This window comes from Corapipo altera, unplaced genomic scaffold (assembly GCF_003945725.1).
Source record: "Corapipo altera isolate COAL_440 unplaced genomic scaffold, ASM394572v1 0, whole genome shotgun sequence".
NCBI classification, from domain to species: domain Eukaryota; kingdom Metazoa; phylum Chordata; class Aves; order Passeriformes; family Pipridae; genus Corapipo; species Corapipo altera.
The window spans coordinates 74,705,112-74,726,114 of record NW_020884872.1 but is presented as its reverse complement, the minus strand read 5'-3'; the positions used below and the strand labels follow the sequence as shown (position 1 = coordinate 74,726,114).

General features: G+C 41.6%; 1 long non-coding RNA gene across 1 annotated transcript in view; it reads left to right on the top strand.

Annotated features, from left to right (window-relative positions):
* Positions 1–17,376: 17,376 nt before the first annotated feature.
* Positions 17,377–21,003, top strand: part of LOC113951800 — a 31,291-nt gene continuing 27,664 nt past the window's right edge. Inside the window, exons 1-2 of the long non-coding RNA XR_003529274.1 lie at positions 17,377–17,426; positions 19,321–19,375. This is a non-coding gene — a long non-coding RNA (uncharacterized LOC113951800). The remainder of the gene's footprint in view (positions 17,427–19,320; positions 19,376–21,003) is intronic.

Here is a 21,003-nt window from a genome sequence, read left to right as displayed (position 1 = left end):
ATCATTCAGACATTTAATGCTAGGCATTTGACTGCAAACACACATGATCTGCATTTCTCGTCAGTGCTTTCTGTTATGTTTTCTTAGTCTTATTCCTAACCACGTGCCTTAATATACTTAGTTCTTTTCAAGATTATTTTTAAGCAAATTCCCAAATGTAAATGTTTGGGATTAAATTGAATTAGGTAGCAACAGTAAACTGATCAATTCTCAATTAACAGTGTCAGGAGAAAATACTGGGTGGCTTTGTGGCTTGATTTGTATAAATGGGTCATGGAATGGCTTTTCTGTAGGTCTCTTCAGAAAAAGGTGTTTGCTTCACAGTCTACTGCTCCTCCCCCAGTTTCAAATCAAGCAGAATACAATTCAAAAGACAGTTTTTGAGCTTACCCTATTTTTGGATGATATCGTGCAGTTTGACACAATTTGTATTTAAAAAGGGATGAATATCTCCTATTCATGTAATTGAACACTGCGAAGTGTACATGGCTTTCTGCAGCAGAAAGTCACATGTGTGACTCAGTCCCATGTGCTTTGTAACCAACTAGGTAAGGCAGGTGGCACTGCAGATGACTGCTTCTTCCTGTTATTATTGGTTGTACTGGGTAAGTTTTGAGAAACATGTTCACACTGAAGCTGAGGTATCCACCTACCTCTCCCTCCCTTTTTATTTCCACATATTCTACTGTTCTCTCTGAAAGACCTCCAGTCGTAACCCCAGCCCTGCTCCTAGAAGACATTAATTGTCCATGGATGGTCTGGAAGCAGCACAGCAAATGCTGAGAAGCATAGTTGGCATGGGTGGCTCAGAGGTGGTGAAGGTGCTGTGGTGCCATAGAGTCATAGGATTGTTTAGGTTGGAAAAGACCTTTAAAACTATTGAGTCAAACTGTTAACCCAGCACCACCAGGTCCACCAGTACACGATATCCCCAGGTGCCACATCTACACATCTTCTAAATAACTCCAGGAATGGTGAATCAACCGTTTCTCTGGGCAGCCTGTTCAAATGCTTGACAACCTTTTCCATGAAGAAATTTTCCGTAGTATCTGATCTGAACCTTCCCTGGTGCAACTTGAGGCCATTTCCTCTCGTCCTATTTCTTGTTAGCTCGGAGAAGAGACTGATGTTCACCTCACTACAACCTTCTTTCTGTTAGTTGTAGAGAGCAAGAAGGTCACCTCTGAGCATTCTTTTCTCCAAACTAACCAATTCCATTGCCCTTCTCTGGACACACTCCAGCACCTCACTGTCTTTCTTGTAGTGAGGGACTCAGAACTGCACACAGGATTCGAGGTGTGGCCTCACCAGTGCTGAGTACAGGGGGATGATCACTGCCCTGTTTCTGCTGGCCACAGTATTGCTTATACAGGCCAGGATGTCATTGGCTTTCTTATCCACCTGGGCACGCTGCTGGCTCATGTTCAGCTGCTGTCAACCAATACCTCTAGCTTCTTTTCCACCAGGCAGCTTCCAAGCACTCTGCCCTAAGCCTGTAGTACTTCCTGGGGTTGTTGTGACCCAGGTGCAGGATCCAGCACTTGCCTGTGTTGAACTTTATATAACTGGCTTCAGCCCATTAATTCAGCCCATCCAGATCCCTCCAGCAGATCGACTCCTGCCCAACTTGGGGTCATTTGCAAGTTTACTGAGTATGCACTTGATCTTCTTGTCCAGACCATCAATACAGGTATTAAGAACACCTATCTTTGCACAGAGCCTATGGCCCCTTTACCTCCTTCTCCTCTTCCTTTATAAAGGGTTTCCTCAGCTATGAGGATAGTCTGAGTGCAATTCCTCTCCTGAAGTCAAGCCCTTTATTTCACACAGTCAGGGACAGCTCAGGTAAGAAAGAGTGTTTCAGTTGTTAATTGTTTTCCCTCTCTTCCACTGCAGCAGGAAAATCCTATCAAAAGGAAGTTAATTATTTAAATGCCTCCTCCATCTGAATTGCTTATTCAGAGTTGTTTCTTGCACCTCAGTCATCCTGAGGCTTTTCATGCTTTAAGTAAACATGCTGTGATTTTATATTATTTACCAAATAATGCTGCTGCTGACCACAAATTTATTAAAGATCTACCGGAGACAAAGCAGCCCCTGAATTACAATACAATTTTAGTCTTTACTGACTGTATTGTGCTGGAGATAATCTCATGGAGGCAATTACAGAAACTGAATAGGATCAAATGGAGTAATAGGGATATAAAAGAAAACCTGCATTCTTTCTACGCTACTCCCCATGCATGCGAATGTTTCCCTTTTATCTTATTTTTAAAGAAGTTTCAAATTACATAGTAATTACAAATTCAAAAGAATTTTTTTCCACACAAAATGATTTGGTCTTAGCCACTCTCCTGTGTAACATTGGAGCAGCTTCTCAAGGCTTGTAGTTAATTTTTCCATCTCGGCAAACACAGGACAGGTCTGAGCATGTAGTTCTTTTTGGGCTCAGGTCTTAACCCTGAGCCTTCTTCAGGGATCAGAATAGATGATCACAGTGGGTCCTTCTGTTTTTATTTTCTAAGACAAGATATAAATAAAATATCTCAGGCAGAAAGCTGATTGATCTGAATATTAAAATATCATTATAAATTAAATCACTAACCAACTGACTGAGAGTGCAGTGAAGTGTCAGGATAATTATGTAAGTTAGTTATCATTTATAGCTACCCTAGAAGATTTGTCCTACCACCTAGGATGAAAAATCAGTGCTAGTGATTATGGCATGACTTTGGGAGGTGCGAAACAGTGGACCAGTGCCCAAGGAGTGTATGTAGTGGCAGCTGCAAAAATGCTGCGTGAGGGAAGGTGATTAATAGGCACAGGAAGAGCCTTCAGCTTAGATCTGAATCAATTCTGCTTAAAATCTGTAGGCAAGTAGTGAAGCACACAGGACTGCATTTCCTTGTAGAGCTTGCATATGGAGAATTCCAAGGGTGCATGTTTGTGCATTGTTGAAATTTGGTTCAACAGGATGATCAGAGCAGAAAGGCAACCACAGATACCATTTAACTGTGAGCCTTTTCAAGGAGAATTCCACTGCAAAATCACTTTGAAATGAGATGTTTTTCCACTGCTTCAATGGGCCAAAATCCATTTATCATTCTCACCAAGAGCCACTGAAAGGGAGAAGGGCTGCCAATGCACCCTGTCCAGAGCAAGCTCACGCATACAAGCAGTGCCAGTGGAGAGGGGAAGGTAGTAGATGATGTTTGAGTCCCTAAGTCATCCAACTAAATTCATCCCTGCGTACTGCATTTGTAGTTAAATTCTTCCAAAACTAGCTGTTCTGAAAAATGCTGCCATATAGTTTCTTTGTAGCTTCTATAAGACTACTATTCTTTGTTTGTATGTCGACTTACAAGAAGTATTTCTCTCACTGTTATGCTGCTATTTATAAGAATATTTACCAGAACTGTTTTATACTATATGAAATAAAAGTTATCATAACAAAATGCCAATCTTACACCTTTCAACTTTTACCTTGCTTGTTTGTCAACAAGATCACTACATAACTAGAGCCTCTTCAAGTTTCACATCAAATCTTGAGACTCAGCTCCATGGCCTTTGAGACGCCTAAAAAGTTAAACTTGGCCCTTTTTTTTTTCTTTAGCTCTCAATCAGGTTCAAGGATCAATTTTTTGGAGTATCATATTCCATGAAATTGAAACAACCAAGAAGTTTCTGTTCAGGAAGTGTCTGCCTCTGTCTATCTTGGAAGCACATTTATAGGTCATATGTACCAACCTACTGACCTCTTAGAAAACATCAGTAACAGAAAATAACACTGCAAGAGAGAGAACCCATTGCTTATCATACCTGTATACTGTGTAACAGACAAATTAATCACCTAAACAAAACAAAAATTTGAATTATATGCTAACATTAATTTCACAAATAGGTGTCTCATGATCCATTTCGAATGATGTTTTTGTGCTTTTGATAACATGAAAAATGGATGTCCTATGGTTAACAGTACAGCAGACATCAACACAGGATGAAGAGCCTTCCCTGTGTTCAACTCCCCTTGCACTTCCTGAAGGGGATGTCCCACCAGCTGCTGTGATCCACAATGCCTTTGCAAGCATCAAAGATGTCTTCTGTATGGCAGATGAAATCTTCTGTTTCATACTTCCCCCAAATCAAGTGTGTGAAAGAAAAAAGGAGGAAAAAGATAAAGAGAAGACCAAACTTTCAATTTTTGTTTGTGTTCTGCTGATTTATGTTCCTTGTTTCTAATATTTCTTCCATTGCTAGGAACTGGCTCTAACTGCTGCGTTACTTCCTGGGAGTAATGATCAAATCAGCAGACACATTTGTACAAGAGACAGATTTGGTGTCTTCACTCATTGTAAACAACTGTGTTGGTCTGGATATATATTCTTATGCATAAAGCCTTCTAGGTAGAATTGAGTTTGAACACGTAAAAGTATTTCATTGTATTAATACCATCAGTCATTAATTAGCAATGTATTTTTCTTTTTAAAGAAAGGCATCAGAAATATGTCATAAGCTTTTGCCAGCTTATAGTCTTCATCCAGGGTCTTATTCAATGTGATTTAATTTACAGGGTGTCTGGGGTTCCTTCATCATCACCAAAAAATTATACTTATGTTGTAAAGAACAAATTGTAAAATGTATCTTTTGTCACAGAAATCTTGACAGTGAGCAGGCAGCTGTGCACCAAGATCCTTCCTGACAGGAAGATATTGCCATTTTGCTCTTCCATGTGTTGCCTCCTAATTTATACATAGATTATTTGTTTGAGACAGACGCTTTTGGTATTTGTTTTTATACAATACCTAACACAATGAGGTGATGGTCTCACTGAAGAAAGAAGCACTACACCTTGCTGTGATTGGGAAAAGGGGCAAGAAAATTAATTCATACTGTTTTGTTGGCATTTCATCTGTCTGACTTTCCAATGACTAACTTCATTAGGAAATGAGACACAATGAATACATACACTCAGGTGAACCTTTGGATTACTACAGGGTGGGTTAGCAGCTAGGTATGCACCAAGGATGCTTAGTGGCTGTGGATCATAGCAGCTAAGCCTGATTTATTATCACTAAGCAAGATGCCAAGAGATGATTCTGAAATACTGGGGACATACAGAGGGGTGAAGAAAGAGTGTTATGCATCTCAAGATATGTTGTGTGTGAATGTATTTGTGAGTTGTCTTTGTGCATTCTGGTTGCAGTAAGGTATTTCTATAGGTATAAAATATTCGGGGTAGAATCAGACACTTAAAAGGTGACTCTAAATGTGTTTTAAAAGAAAGCAGCAGAGAATCAGCAGGGAAAGCATTTGACTTCTTCCTCTCTCCTTCTCTGTATAAAAGAAGAGTGATCTGTGCACAGCTGTCATAACTTTTCTCCCTCTGATGCCAGACTAGAAGCAGGGGAACTCCAGGGTCGTGTTTCTGGAGGCCACTAAAGGCCAGTTTTTGTTTAATAGTACTTATCACCAGTTCTATCAGCCATACTTTGAAGGCCTAGGCTTTCTGCATAGAGACCAGGACCATGGAGATGTGAGAACCCAACTGCACAGCTATGGCTCCATCAGGTTTTGAATAGAAATGTTAGGACTCAAGGAGAGACTTTTACAAGATCACTTGGTTGACCAGTGGTTAATTGTCAGTGATAACAGTGTGGGTGGGGGACAGTGGTTGACCACTGTCTTCAGCTTCTCCTGGTGGATTTGCTTATCTGATGAGGATCTTTGAGCCCTCTTCTTTAGAAAGAGTCCTTAGCTAACTCAGGGCATACATTAGCAGTCCAACTGATGTGTGTGTTCTTTCTTGTCTCCTGTTCTGTGTTCTCTGTTCTATGCTAAGATAGATAAAATGCCTGTGACACTGTAAAAATAAGCTGGGAAAAAGTAATAAAAATAGGAGAAATTCTTCCTTTTCACTACCACCTTGGCCTCAAATCTATGGGAGGGTGTTCACAAACTGCATCCTTCCGTTTGTGATGTCTAATGCAGCCATTAATCATAGCTCAAATGAAAAAAAAATGAAAAACAAGAAACAAAAAACAACCCAAACCACGTGGATCTGTAGGGGTTTTCTCCTGTGATTTCTAAAGCCTCACCAAAATCCTGTGCAGTTCTGCTGTCTGCACTGTAGATTGTGTCTACATATGTGCCAATCATAGGGCAAATGTACATCATCAGTGGTGGCACTGAAAAGGAGGAATTAGTGCACACCTGCAACATATTCTGAGTTAGACAGGTAAACCCTGAACACAACAAAATGGTGGTGAAAGATGTTGATCAGCTAGTTAGGGCAATGTGACTTACACGCCAAATTCATCTGGTGACTAGCATCACCCTTCCTCTCAGGAAGGCAGGCTTCAGTGTGTTTTCCAGACTTGATTAATAATTTATTTGGCATCTGGAAGTCACAGCAAAACAGCTCATATGGAAAGGGAGGATGTAAATTGTCTGCCTCTTCCAGGCAACACCAGGTTATTATTCACAGCTAAAATACTATTTGTAAAATATTTGTGTATTTAATATTTTAAAGAGCAGCTCTGGCACTTGGGTTGATTTCAGCATTCTCGAGGCAGAGGGGGCTGGGTATCTGCTAAAGATACTGTCATCTGAAAGACATGCTTTCATCGCCAAATGAACCAACCAGAAGAGGATTTTAATATGCGAGGAAGCAGGCACTAGAATAAGGGGAGATTAATGTGAGCTTAGTACCATTTGAATGAAAGTTGTCATCCATGGAAGACAAGGGGAACCTTTCCAAGCTGGATCTGCAGTCACACACAGAGCACACAGTCTGCCTACCCTAAATAGGGTATTGCTGGAACTCAGGTCAGAGCTCATTAAATGAAGGATAGTTCCTTGCAGATTTTGCAGCTGTACGGGCAATATATTTCTTTCTGCAGCTATCACTCAATGATGACCTCAACCAGGTTGTGACAGCTTCCCTGATCATCTTCTAGGAATTCACCTGCTAATGTAACACAGTATTTTAATGTACTTATATTGCCATGCTACTTACTTGCTGTATGCTATCTGCAGTATTTCTTCTCAGAGTAGTAATTCTATTTACCAACTGTGATCGACTGAAGTGTTAATAGTTAGACTCAATCATCCATTTGCAAAAGCAGCAGGGTGCTTTGCTGAGGCCAGGTTTGCACACCACTATCACCCCCACACCCCTCCCCGCCAACTGAAGGAGAGATTTTTGTGTGTGGTGGTGAAACCTCTGATCCGCACAAGACAGAGGGAATGAACACCCAACACCGGAGGCTACAAGCTGGGTTTTGAGCCTCCTTGTGGAGGCAGGATAGTGCTTTTTATCATGCCAATGTCCTCCCTTACGCAACTGCCTCAGTCGTAAAACTCTCCTCTCCCTGCCAGGAGAGGTATTGGGACATTTACACACAGGTCTAAAGGTACTCATCCTTTCTGATAGGGCATAACGGGCTCAACTACATTGACATGAGAGGCAGATCTCATGTCTTGGAAGGTGTTATAAACCATCAAAGACCCCTGAAGTGTCCCTAGACTAATTTCTGGGGCCTTCCACCAGAGGATTGCACAGTGTTGCAACAGACAGTGTAAAAATCCCTGCCCTAGGGAGGTACCTGGATGTTCCCATGAAAAATTTAAGCATTGGACTTTGTGTTTCATGGGCTTCCCACACCCCTGATGCATCAAGACTGCAACCATCACTTCAACCAATGGACATCTAAATTGCAACAATCAAGACTCATCACGGGATCTACAGGTGGTGGTATCTTTCTACTCTTATCCTTTCTTTTTCTTCTTTTCTTTCTGTTACATATTTTCTTAAGCTATACCTTTATGCTTTTCTATTGCTACATTACTACAGATAATAACCAAAACAGCTACATACCTCCTTTCCATTGCAACCAAATTGTTCTAAAATAAACATCTACATATATATATATTTATTTCTAAATGCTGATCACTCAGTGTTGTTTCAGTCTAATCTGTCCCAAGGGATCTATTAACAAGAACCTGAGTTACTCTCACTTTCAGGGGTGGGTCATAACACCAACCACAGATTCTTATGAGCTGCTAATAGGTCTAATTGTCTTATCAAGAGGTTTTTAATAGAGGAGGACATTTAATCAACTGAAAAGGGAAAGGAAACTGCTAAATGCCGAGTCACATTCAAGGTACAATTTTTTTTCCTTTTTAAGAGATTGAAGTTGCTGTATCTGAAAAGCTGTAGTTGCTATGCTCATTCTTGGCTTTCACAACTACAACATTTAAAGAGTCCTCAGGTTGATATACCTAAATCTACAACTTAACTCACAACAGTAACAGAAACCAAATATTCTCTTCTCTTTATTTGACCCTTGCATGCGGACTATACTTTCATTACTATTGTTAACCACTTTCAGGGGATAACATCCCCCATGTCTAACCCAGACCAGCTTTCTCCTGAGTTACATTCTGCACATACATAGTCCAAGACACTGAAGAACAATTTGGCTGGGGTGGGAGGATGGACTAGATGATCTCCCAAATTCCTGTGAAGACTCAATGTGCAAGAGTCATGGCTGGGGATAGTGCTGATCTGAATGACAGAGTGCCCAAACACATGGTTATTCTGTACCTTGCAGTGGCACTCTCAAGAACGGTAATTACAGATACCTAAACAAGCATCTGGACCCTAGGTAGTACCACAGAAATAAAAATTACAAAGATGGGAAAGGAAGGGAATAGGAGATGAGTAGTGAATTTATGGGAGAGCCAAGACTTATCAAGCAATCTGGTTGCTGTTCATTTACCCACTCTGCCTCTCCTGGCTAATTCGACAGCCTGAATGAAATTGTTGGTGAGGAAAGCAGTGCGAGCACGCACAATGTGCTGTGATTAGAAAGGGCACTGCTGGGGAGAGGAGCATCAGATCAGCCAAGCTGAAGTCTCCTGTGTATTCCCTCTGCCTTTTCTCCTGAGAGGTACTTGCCTTTTATTCTCAGTTCTGTTGCTTTCAGTCCTGTTGTTGCAGCTTGCACCTCTTCTCTAAAATGTAAAATGCAGTCTCTTTCAGTGCAATGAAGGCAAAGGGAGCTGACGTTCCTTCTGCTCCTAGGAGGATAAAAATGCCACAGCATTTTATACTGATTCTGCATGGCAGGGAAGGGACAATCCAGCTCTCAATAACCAAAATAAGTCATACAGTTACTGTAATAGCAAGCAGGGCTTGGTAGCAGACCCAGAACAGTTTGGTTGCATATTTATTCTCTGTTACTCCTAGGGTGCAATTGAGGATCCTAATCAATGTCCGGGATTTGGTGTCCCCGACTCAAAGGGGTGCTGTCTAAGGTCAGCTCATCTTCTTATTGCATTTTAGGAGTCCTATCATCCGTTTATGTTGTCCCCTCCTTAGTAACAACATCTGGGTTTGCAACGGAGCAATTGAGGTTTCCTGCACCTTGTCCCTCCCAGTGCACAGATGTGAATTAACCTCATGAAAGATTCTGCTGTTTCTGAGGGGAAAAAAAGGAACTAACCCTGAAGAATGGGCAACCTGCAAGGGTACACAAGCACATTCAAGAGCGTTGTGCACCAAGTAGTGTCTGGATGGTCAGTGAGGAAAACAGGTGGAATTTGTTCAGATTAACACTGAAAACCACAAGATTGAAAAAAACACAACTTGTCCCTGTTCTGTTACTGAAAAAAACACAGCTTGTCCCTGTTCTGTTAAGGTTCCAATTTCCTCTCTTTTTGGTGGCAGAAGAGCCACAGCTTAGGAAAGATCAAGATTTGTGTATTTAACCCCTTTGGCCTGGTGAAGGATGAGCTATATTCCAAAGCAGCTTTCAGAAGCTGCAGTCACAGCACTGATTGTGTGAATATTAATCCCCAATAAATATTTTCCAGGTCAAATGGTACAGTTCAGAAGTTGTGAAGAAGGACAACACCCTGAAAAGCACTAAGAAGCAAGCAGGCAAGCAGATACAGCAGAAAATGCAATTATAATATTATAGTAAAGACAGCTTTGAGAAGAGGAGAGACCTTACAAGCCAGGGTTACTTTAGTCTGCAGTAAGTGAACATTAATAATGAACATAGATTGTTCAAATGAATTATATCATAATGGATGCCCTGAATGTCTTGTGATGGATGGCTAGACAGAAGTTAGTGCCATGAACACTAGTGATTGAACTGGCATACAAAACAGGTAGGAAGGAGGTTTCGGTCAGAGAAGGGCACAGGCAGCATCTGTCAGTAGGAGGGCAAAACCCACCTCCTGGAGAACAGCCATATTCTCCAACCTCTGATAGGAGAGAGAAAACCAATGAAAAGGGAACAGTCGATGCTTGCACAAGGGCAGCCATGTCAGGCTGCACAGAGCCTGATGGATGTGTTCAGGAGCAATCTTTATCACCTGGAGCTTCAGTGTGGATAGCTGCAGTTATATTGGATTAGGAGCTTGCAGGAAACTGCTTTTCTGCCCTGTAGTCTGCTCAACCCAAAACAACATTTTGAATTTGCAGTTCGGGTAGCAGCCTGAGTATTTCATACTGATTCACTACAGATAAGAGATAAGACTCTTCATAGGTGCTTTGTATATAATATCTTTTTCCTGATACAGCAGTGGCTCTTCAATTTACTGGCTAAGGTAGCAGAGTTTGCTAACTGGCACCTGATAAATGCCACATCTGCCTCCCTGGGACACCCATCAATAAGTAAATTCGGTGCAAGCTATCGAAACATTGCTAGGTGGTGAACAAATGCCATATAGGGCTGGCTGTCTGGACCAGAGCAGCCACAGAGTTTCAGAGAGTGCCCCCTCTCACCACATACCTTTACCAGCCCTGCTGGGGCTGGTTGTGTTCTTCTCTCATGTCTCTCTTCCCCAGGCCATGAAAAATGTAGTTGACCCATTGGAAAAAAAAGTCAGAGCCTGTGAAACTGGTAAGAGCTACAAAAAAAAGAGAAGGAAAAAGAAAAGCATAGCAAGGATTTTTCCTATTCTGATGATAGGCATAATCTGAAAAAAAACCCAAACCAAACCAAAAAAACCCCAACTCAACAACAACAAAACAAAGAGACAGAGCCTCTCATTACCCTCCTTGCTGGATAGATGCAAAACTAATTAAAAAGGCAGCAGGAGAAGGGGTGTGACACAAAATCTCACTGCAAAAAGTATGCCCGCTCCTTCTATTTTTATCAGAATTTGTACACGTTTTCAAATCCTACCCAGCCAATGCTGTAATGGAGAAACTCAGATAAGCTGCTAGACCTGGGACCAATGTTTCTGCAAGTGTGAAGAAATGGTGACATACCCAACTGCACCATGACTACTCTTTGCCTTCTGACTGCACCATAGCCCGTTCGCCATTGTAGCCACTGATAATGGGGAGAGAGGAGAGGAGTGTATCAGCAGTGTTTGGATGCCATTCCAATAGCAATACTTAAAATGAGTTGGTCTGATCACCATTGACCTCCTTTATTTGGCACCTATGTCAGCACATTACAGGGGTAGAGGAAGAGAGGGAACAGGGAAGGGAAAGTAAGGGGGAAGGGAAAGAGGAAGGGAAGGGGGGAGGGAGGAAGGGAGGGAGAAAGGAGGGAGGAAAGGAGGAAGGGAGGAAGGAAGGAATTACTGTACTAAAGACATGGGAATTGTGTGTTATACAGTGTCATAGATAAAGCAGTAAACAGTATGATTATAAGCAACCTATTGTTCTAATAGGCTTTATGATTAACAGCAAAATTTTACCAGTTAAGTGTAAATTCCTCTGTTAAAAACTGCCCAGGAAGTGCATGACCATAGTCCTCCATTAAGTGTGAAGTAAACACATCCCTTCAAATTAATTCTTGGTCTGATGCAGACTTTGCTTCAGGCATTGATGCTTTGTCATGTTGTCTGTATTGCAGGTATGAAACAAAAGAGCAGCTGGAAATAAATGAAAAGTCTGAAAACTTTGCTCTGAAAAGCAACTCTACCAGACTACTCACTCCTGTATTCAGCAGATCTGCATCTATGTCAGTCAGATCCTCTCCTGAGTGATTAAAACAAGCTTTCACTCACAGAAGAGCTGACACAGCCCATAAAAATGTTTGCATAATGCAGAAGAATTTATTAACTATATTTCTACTGTGATTAAGACTGTAATAGGAGCTGACCACTCAAGTATTATCCTCCAAATAATCGAGGTCTGAGCCTGCACTCTAAGGTCAGGAAAGGGGCCATGCTGCCTGCTGTCCCACAGGTACCACTGTCTTGTATCCTCCGGTTGCAGGGCCAGGCCAGCACATCCAAAATGGAGGATCAGAGAAGGAGAAAGGCCACAATAAATAGCTGTGATTTGGGCTTGGATGTTGTAAACATAGGCAAAGTAGTAAACGCTCTGAGCATCTGGCCTGATGTATGCAGTCTGAGCCTTGTCTGTAATTAAGAGCACTTTTTTTCTCTGTATGTATCAGGGCTATGCAGCAGCACAGGAGTTACTTTCCAGGCAGCACTCCGGGCCATTATCTTTTCCACAGCAGCAAACAAGTCCATTTTCCTCAGGGGAATACACAATAGTGCTGGGAAGGACAAACATGCAGCAAACTGTCTGACACAGATCATAAGTCTTTATTTGTCTTCAGCTCTCCTTGCTAGAGCAGGTGGATTTCACATCTTTAAAAGCCCTTTTCTTCAGTTATCATTTATAACCCTGGATAGGTTTACAGGTTTCCTTAGTCCTTGTGTGCATGCTTAAATTGAATTTATTCCTCTGCTTCTTCCCTTCTTTCCTTCCACTCTTCCCCACATCTTCCCCTCCAGCAAGCTTGTCTTGAGGAGACACAGATTTCGGGGAAAAATCCTTATCTGACCTTATGAAGATGTTTCTAATGTAAGCTCAGTCTATACAAGTATAAATGTGTCTATGTACTATTTTATTGGTTTTTGAAGCTTAGAACTGGGATTCCACATCCTCCTTTGGAATTCTAATATGTAATCTGAATTTCAAGGTTGTAAATCTTGCAAATCTTTATAGATCTTACTGAGATCTGAAATAAAGCCCCTAGAAGCATGGTCAGGGAGAATTAACTAGACTAGACTAGACTAGAACAGAATCCTTTGGGTGGAAAAATACCTTTAGGATCATCAAGTCCAACCATTAACCCAGTACTGCCAACCAACACTGCCAAGTCCCACTATACCATGTCCCTGAGTGCCACATCTACATGTCTTTTAAATACCTCCTGGGATAGGGACCCAACCTTTCTCTGAGCAGCCTTTTTCCAATGCTTGACAAACCCCTTTGAAGAAATTTTCCCTAATATCCAATCTAAACCTCCCCTGCTACAATTTGAGGCTGTCCCTTGTCCTGTCATTTGTTACATGGGAGAAGAGGTGGACCCCCACCTGGCTACAATCTCCTTTCAGGTAGTTGCAGAGAGTGATAAGGTCTCCCCTGAGTCTCCTTTCCTCCAGGCTAAACAACCTAGCTCCCCTCAGCCACTCTTAAGACTTGTGCTCCAGATGCTTCCCCAGCTCTGTTGCCCTTCTCTGGACAGATTCCAGCACCTCAATGTCTTTCTGGTAGTGAGGGGCCCAAAACTGAACACAGGATTTGAGGTGTGGCCTCACCAATGCTGAGTATAGAGGGGCAATCACTGCCACACTATTGCTGATACAGGCCAGGATGCTCAATGGAGGTGGAAGAGATGAGATTTTACCTCAAATTCATTTCTAGGTTTGTATTGTTTAACTGAAGCAGCAGAACACTGTGGTAGGGCCTCTGTGAGCCTCCCAGCTATAGAAAAAATAGATGATATCTATTAGTATTGCTGTAGAACCAGCAATACTAAACCATTTTAGGATTTAAGGAGATATGTGGTATCATAGATATTTCCCTTCTGCCTTAGAAAGAGATATGCACAAGGAGGTTTCAGGAGACAGGCTTCTCATCGAGAAGGTGGTGGAGGGTTGCTGAACATGTATACAAGTCCTGCCTTGATGAAGTGCTGCCTAGTTTTCAATATCAGAGGAGAGACCCTATTTCAGCTGTGAGAGAGCTGCACACCAAGTAATTCTCTGGGAACAGTCTTTGTAAGCACTTTGGGGTATTCAGACAAAAGGGAAAGAAGGGATACAAGAGACGAGAAAGGTCACTGAGTGTATGAAAACCATGCTTTTTGACACGTGGGATTTATATGTCCCAGAAAGTGACAGTGTTTCATGAGGCAACCCAAAGGCTGAGTAGGGGACTGAAGCTGTCCTCAAACTGTTAATTATCTGTCAGTGGGGTAGATTCTCTCAGCTCCACTAAAAACATAACTGTCCTTTATTTCAAATGGCAGTAAGGCCGAGCTGAATACTCTGGTTGCTGAATCACTTTATTTGGTTTTGTTGCTTTTACATTGTCAAGACTTTACTTCTGTTCAGCAGCACACACTCCTCACCGTGTTGCATGCTGTACTAATCAAGCTTTTATTATGTATTTTTAGATTGTCCCCACAGTGTGCAGAGATCTGTGGGGCTTTTTTAGGCCAGCATATCAATAGAGTTTATTGCCAATGTTCCTGGTAGAGGTACTGCATCTACTTATCCCGATTTTCCCTCGGAAAAATTAAATTGTTGCAATGAGAGTGCAAGGTTCAAGGTCCACTGCATAGGAAAATAGAATTGATTACTCTCAATGAACAGAGGCTTGCAGCTCTTAAGAACATTATACGATAAATATATTGGCACATACTATGCATTTGGCATGCTAAGTAGTTTACTGAACTACTCCCTGCATCATATTTTAATGAAATGCTGACAGTTTGGCATCTTATTGGATAACTGCATTCAGTGGCATTGGTTACAAATGACAGATGTTAAGGAAGGCATACAAAGTACTCTGTAAGGCAGTAACTCCACAACTTTCTGCTCTGTGTTACTATACTCCTGGAATTTATCAAAAGTGAGCACATGATCTCCTGCACTTTGGCATCTAGAAACTTCTACCTTTAAGCTCCCCCCCCAAAAAAAAAAAAAAAAAAAAAAAGGCATGCAGAGTATTTTCCAAAGATCTTGGCTTTATCTGCCAAAGTGATGCCATTAGCATCCCATGTTAGGCAGGGCATGTCTCCGCCTCTCACTCGGATCCTGCTCTGCTGCCTGGTGCACGGCAATGTGGCCAGAGAAGTGGGGAGCCACAAGGGCCAATCCTGGCTCCAGCACTCTCTGAGACATGGACAACACTGTCACAGGACCTGGGACTGGCCATACCTCTCCACCACTTTTCTCTCTCTTTTTTTTCTGAGTCTGCGGAGAAGGTTTATCTATGACAACAGGATAAAAACAAAAAACAAACAAACAAACAAAAAACCCCACCACCTTTAATCACAGGTGGGATTTTTTTAGCTGCAATAATTTCACAGTGGAAGTAATCAAACTACACAGACAATTTTCCTATCTTATATCCTCACCTGCTCCTAATCCTACTATTACCTGAGGTCTGTTCCTAGAATAATGTTTTTCTTTCATTCACTGCGTCAAGGCTCTAAACATATAAATGAGTAGCATCTCACTCTCCCAGGATCACAGCTCCCTTTGCTCAAGAGAAGGCTGGAGACGTGACCCTGATTCATTATATTGCTGGTGCCACCAAGTGTTGAAAGACTGGAAGTGGCACCGCAAAAGCACACACTTTGGAGGTCACAGGCGGCCGAATGCCTTTAGGGCATGTCCTGCAGCCAGGACCTCAGTGCCACGTGTTGTGACCATGCCTGTCCGAAGACTAAAATCCTAAGATAGCTTCAACTTTCTGTGATGGAACTGGGCACTTCCAGAAGTATATAGTTCTTCCTCTGAGGTGTTCTTTTATCTTCCTGATTAGTACTAAGAGGCAAAGGAAACTTTTCCCTTGAGTGTTTCAAGGCTCTTGGTCCCAGCCTTTAAGGGGGTAGTATCACTTATCTCTTTAGTAATGATGTTGGGGATCGATCATCCCAGATGCACTGTCACCACACTGTGATTAATTGCCCTCATATACAGTTTTAGCAAAGAGAAGTAGCAAGGTGCCTCCATGTACATCATCCAGAGCTTTGCATCATTAGTGTTTATTGATGTGAGACAGATAAGAGATGTGAGTCAGTGCTGTTATGTTTCAGAGTGTTGCGGTGATTTAGTCACTAGAAGAAAGTTTATTGTTTCTTCAGTGGTGAGTCGATAGCTTGCTGCCTTCAAGTATGAGAAAACACATCTGACCTAAGAGAGCATCATGAGCATCTCTAAGCTTAGTACTGCCCATCCCCAGATCCCAAATCTAACTGTTCTCCACCTTCCTTTTCCTTTGTTCCATATGGGTCTTAGCTCTTCCAGTGGCCATCATGTGCTCCCAGATGCCAGGAACTGTGGTAGACATGCTGTTCCACAGTGTTTGACTGGCCTATTGCCCTGTGACAGGACAGACCTCACCTTCACTCACCATCTGTCAAAGGATTCTTGCTGCTCATATAGACTCATAGGATCATAGAATGTCCTAATTTGGTTATTCTGAGAACAATGTACCTGAGAACATTGTCCAAATGCTTCTTGAGCTCTGGCAGCCTTGGTGCTGTGACCACTTCCCTGGGAAGCCTGTTCAGTTTCCAGTCACCCTTTGGGTGAAAAACCTTTTCCTGACACACCCCCAACACATGGATCAGTTCTCCCAAGTTAGCTGCAGAAGTGAAAATCCATGTTGTGGCTTCTGGACCATCGTAAGTGGTTTATTCTTGGTTTGAGAGGGTAAAATAAGGTCTCCCAGATCCATTCACACTTTGCAGTCACAATCTGGCCACAGATCCCCACTCCGCCAGTTATCCAAGATCTCTTTCCTAGGCCTTCACAGAATAAATCCAGAATTGGAATTGCTGAAGGAAGACATTGTTTTGTCCTGTGTCTACTCTGCTCTGTTACATAGTGGTGAGAGAAGTTAGAGTGGCTCTTCTGCTATGTTTTATGATACTTTTTTCCCTTTTTCATTTAAACGGATTTTGACACAAGTCTGTCCCAACAATAACTTGCTGCACTGCCACCAGGCAGTCTAACAGCATGTATAAGCTTAGATAGGCCATCCCAAACCCTGGTCAAATGAACAGCCATGGGTTCCAAGGGATGGTTTTGACTGAAATGCCTTATATGCAGTTTGTTAATGCATGGACACTGGCATAAACTCTTAGCTGCAGAAAGGCCTTTTCCAGTCCTGTTTCCCAGAAGGATGCCAGCAGCAGTACAAAGTAGCATTAAATCAATCAGCCAGTCATTCTGTAAGTACCTTGCACAACCAGGTAAATAAACAAGTCCTAGACACCCTAAAACACTGTAGATATTTTCCCCTTTGTCAGGCCAAGCCATTTCAGACAATCAATAGGGGATATAGGAAAGGTCACCAACTGCCTTAATAAATCTCATCAAAGAACAACAGACAAACAGCAGAGGCTCCCTCTGAGAAGAGAAAGGTATGATCTTTAACGGAATAAATTCAAGATTACAAAGATACAAATATTTAAGCATTAACATTACAAGCTAAGGAAATATTGTAGAAAAGGAGGCTATTCAAAGCACTGATCTTTGTTCCCAGTTTCTTACAGCTACAGAGATCTCTATTCTTTTTTGACACATAGAAAGGAGTTTTGGAGGAAAACACATACTGGTCTAACCTGATGGATGTACTTGTAAAGTAATAGCTTTAAATGCATTTTAAACAGCCCTGAGGAGAAGGATTTGGGGTTGTTGGTTGACCAGAAGCTCAGCATGACCAAGCAATGTACACTTGCAGCCCAGAAAGCCTGGGCTGCATCAGGAATGTGACCAGGAGGTTGAAGAAGCTGATTCTCCACCTTATGAGACCCCACCTGGAGTACTGTGTCCATCTCTGGGACCCCCAGCATAAGAAGAACATGGACCTTCTGGAGTGAGACCAGATGATGGACACAAAAATGATCAGAATGAACAGAACTCCTCTCCTATGAGAAAAGGCTGAGAGAGTTGATGCTGTTCAGCCTGGAGAAGAAAGGGCTTCAGGGAGACCTTCTAGCAGCCTTTTAGTACCTAAAGGTGCTAGAGAGCTGGAGAGGTACTTTTTGCAAAGACATGAAGTGATAGGACAAGGGGCAATGGCTCTGACCTGAAACAGTGTAGGTTTAGATTACACATTAGAATGAAATTATTCACTGTCTAGGTGGTGAGGCACTAGAACAGGTTGCCCAGAGAACTTGTGGATGCCCCATCTCTGGAAGTGTTCAAGGCCAGGTTGGATGAGGCTTTGAGCAACCTGATCTAGTAGAATGTGTCCCTGTTCCACAGCAGGAATGTTGGAACTAGATGATCCTTAAGGTCCCTTCCAATCCAAACCATGATTTATGAGCTAAAACCAGCACGCCAGGAGTGCTCAGTAGATCTTATTGTTACCTTGTTAAACATCTAGATTTTAATAAAAAATATAATAGCAATAGCCAAAGCCTTTCACAATGCTCTAGCTATGAAAACAGGAGTTAATGAGGGTAAATATGGCTTAACAGCTGGCTTTTATTTAGGAACCTAAATGGGGTTCCCTCACTTTCCCTTTATTTACAACATTATATAAGTAAACAATTAATTAACAGCAAATTACTGGAGTAGATCTGCAAAGCACCTGAGGATAAATTGCTCTAAGTGACAAATAACCTTCACAGAGACACATTAAATCAATTGAGGTGATTGGGTAACTCAGACATAAAAGAAGGGTGTGCTGGACTGCAACCCTTGCTTGTGACAAAGAGGTTCTTATCCTGTTGTCCTGTGACTGTACCTCAGACTGAGGTGCAGAGAGAAGAGGGGTTTTCAGCTGAAGCACTGATGACATTTGAATAAGATGCTTGTATGAAACCTCTGAAGTTTTCATATGAGGAAAGTTGTGGTCCTTATTGAGTAACTGATAAGTTGCTTACTGTCCTTTGCCAGCAAGTGCATGCTTGCTTTTGGCAACCTGCAGGAGGTAGACAGTACTATCTACGTCTGTGCTGGATAATGTCTCCCTGCAGAAAAACTCACTGAGCTTTTAGGTTCAAAAAATATTGCACTTGCTCAGTTTGAAACCACTGGATAGCTCAGCATGTCCCAAGCTACCCGAGTGTGTATCTGATTAACACCATCTGGAAGGACCAGAGCTGGGCAGCCCCAGCAGTAATCATTTATTCTTTCCTTCAGGGAAAACTGGTGTGCAGTCACTTAAGACTAAACATGGAGAAATATTAACTGTGCTGTAAATCCCAATGACAAAAGGAATATGTGTCCAAGTAAAATAACATAAACATAGCCTGTGTGCCCTCAAAGTGACCTGCTCTTTGAAAAGGTATTGTTTTTTCTCATCAGAAAAAGATCATCACTGAAAACACCCTAAGGGAAGGAAAAGGATCATTGGTCAATGGTAAGTGTAGAGATAGAATAATTCAGATTATAACAGAGGTGAAAAAGAGTTTCACTTTTCTCCTGATCTATTCTTAATATGCCAAAATGATTTAACAGAGGCTTTAGTTACATGAAGTACTTAAGACCTTATTTCTCTTTCTTAAGAAAGATTACTGAGGAGATGCAGCCAGGGGAGCTTGCCACACTAAGACAGTAATCTTTGCTAAAATATTTGAGAGAACAGAACTACAGTTTGAACTCTGCCCATTGAAGATTAAAGGTTAAAGGTTTGTTGCCCGTTAAAGGTTATTATGCATTATAACTACATGGTAAGAAAACAGAAGAACTTGTGTTGATATTTACAGGGTTAAAAATGGCTTGTAGAATCAGAATTTGAGACTAAGTTTTATGGGAGTGAGGAAAAAATCTATATGGTTATAGACTAAGCATAGCTTTTTGGTCTCCAGATGTGTAAATAAGTTGCACCCTCAGTTTATCAGATTAATATCTCGATTTGGCATATGCATTTTGCTGATTTCATTCTGAATATTTCGCAAAACTTTAGGTAGTGCTGTAAAGCACAATACCAGTGAAAAATCAGGAGAGAAAATACTGACAACTTAATAAGCTTCAGAACAAGCTATGAAGAGTTAGTAGCACAGACTGCATAAGATCTATCAGGAACAGCACCTAGGTTGCTCTGTTTGAGCTCTTCTACTGCTCAAGAAGTGCCTTAGTGCACACAAATGTATGTACTACTGCATTTCCTGCATGTGCTGGCAATCTCTCAAAAGCAAGGTGCCACAAATGAAATGCAGGGATGTTTAGCTCCAGCCTCTAAACTTATCCAAAGAAGGTAAGAGACTGTAGAATTAAAATGTGTCTTCTGTGGCTACCATGTGACTCTCGCACAAACTACTGGTACAGCTGTGCTGTGGGGCAATTGAAAACCTGTAATTTCCTCCTGCAGATGATGACCCTGGGACAATTTACAGAGCAAGCATCTGCAGTTGTATTGGCTTGCTTTCAGCATTTTGAACCAAATCCTGTCATTCTTTAGCACACATCCATTTTGTGCACTGAGAGTGCAGTGTCTGGCGGCCTGAGGCAGAATTTCTAATTTGTCCAAAAAACATTAAGCATAAGAACCATATGATAATTAATCAGTGATCATTAAAGTAAGAGTTACCCATGATGTCTCTGATGTTTATTAAACCATTTTCTTGGCATTTTAATCACAGTATTGTCATGGTAGGATTTCCCTTTATTTAAAACAAATGTTGTGCCTTGTACAATGTTTTAGAGTGGGTTTTTATTAGATTTCTGAGAGTCATTCCTCATGATTCTCTTTCTCTCTTAATAGTTTAGTAAAATGATTGTGAAAGCAGCACCATGATTAAAATAGTACCTAGATCAGGAACCTCATACATCTCAGATGCAAATGTTTGGGTTGGCTTAAGCTTTGGTACAGATATTAAGCAGCATTGCTACACCAGAACATTCACTCCCAGAAAACGCAACAGGACTAAGGCTCACTAATTAAGAAGATGCAAAGTAGGAAAATAAAAGAAGGGGAGAAGAGAAACAAAATCTTCCACCTTACAGAGAAAAAAAAGGAACATCTGATTTTCCAGAAGTGCAAACTCA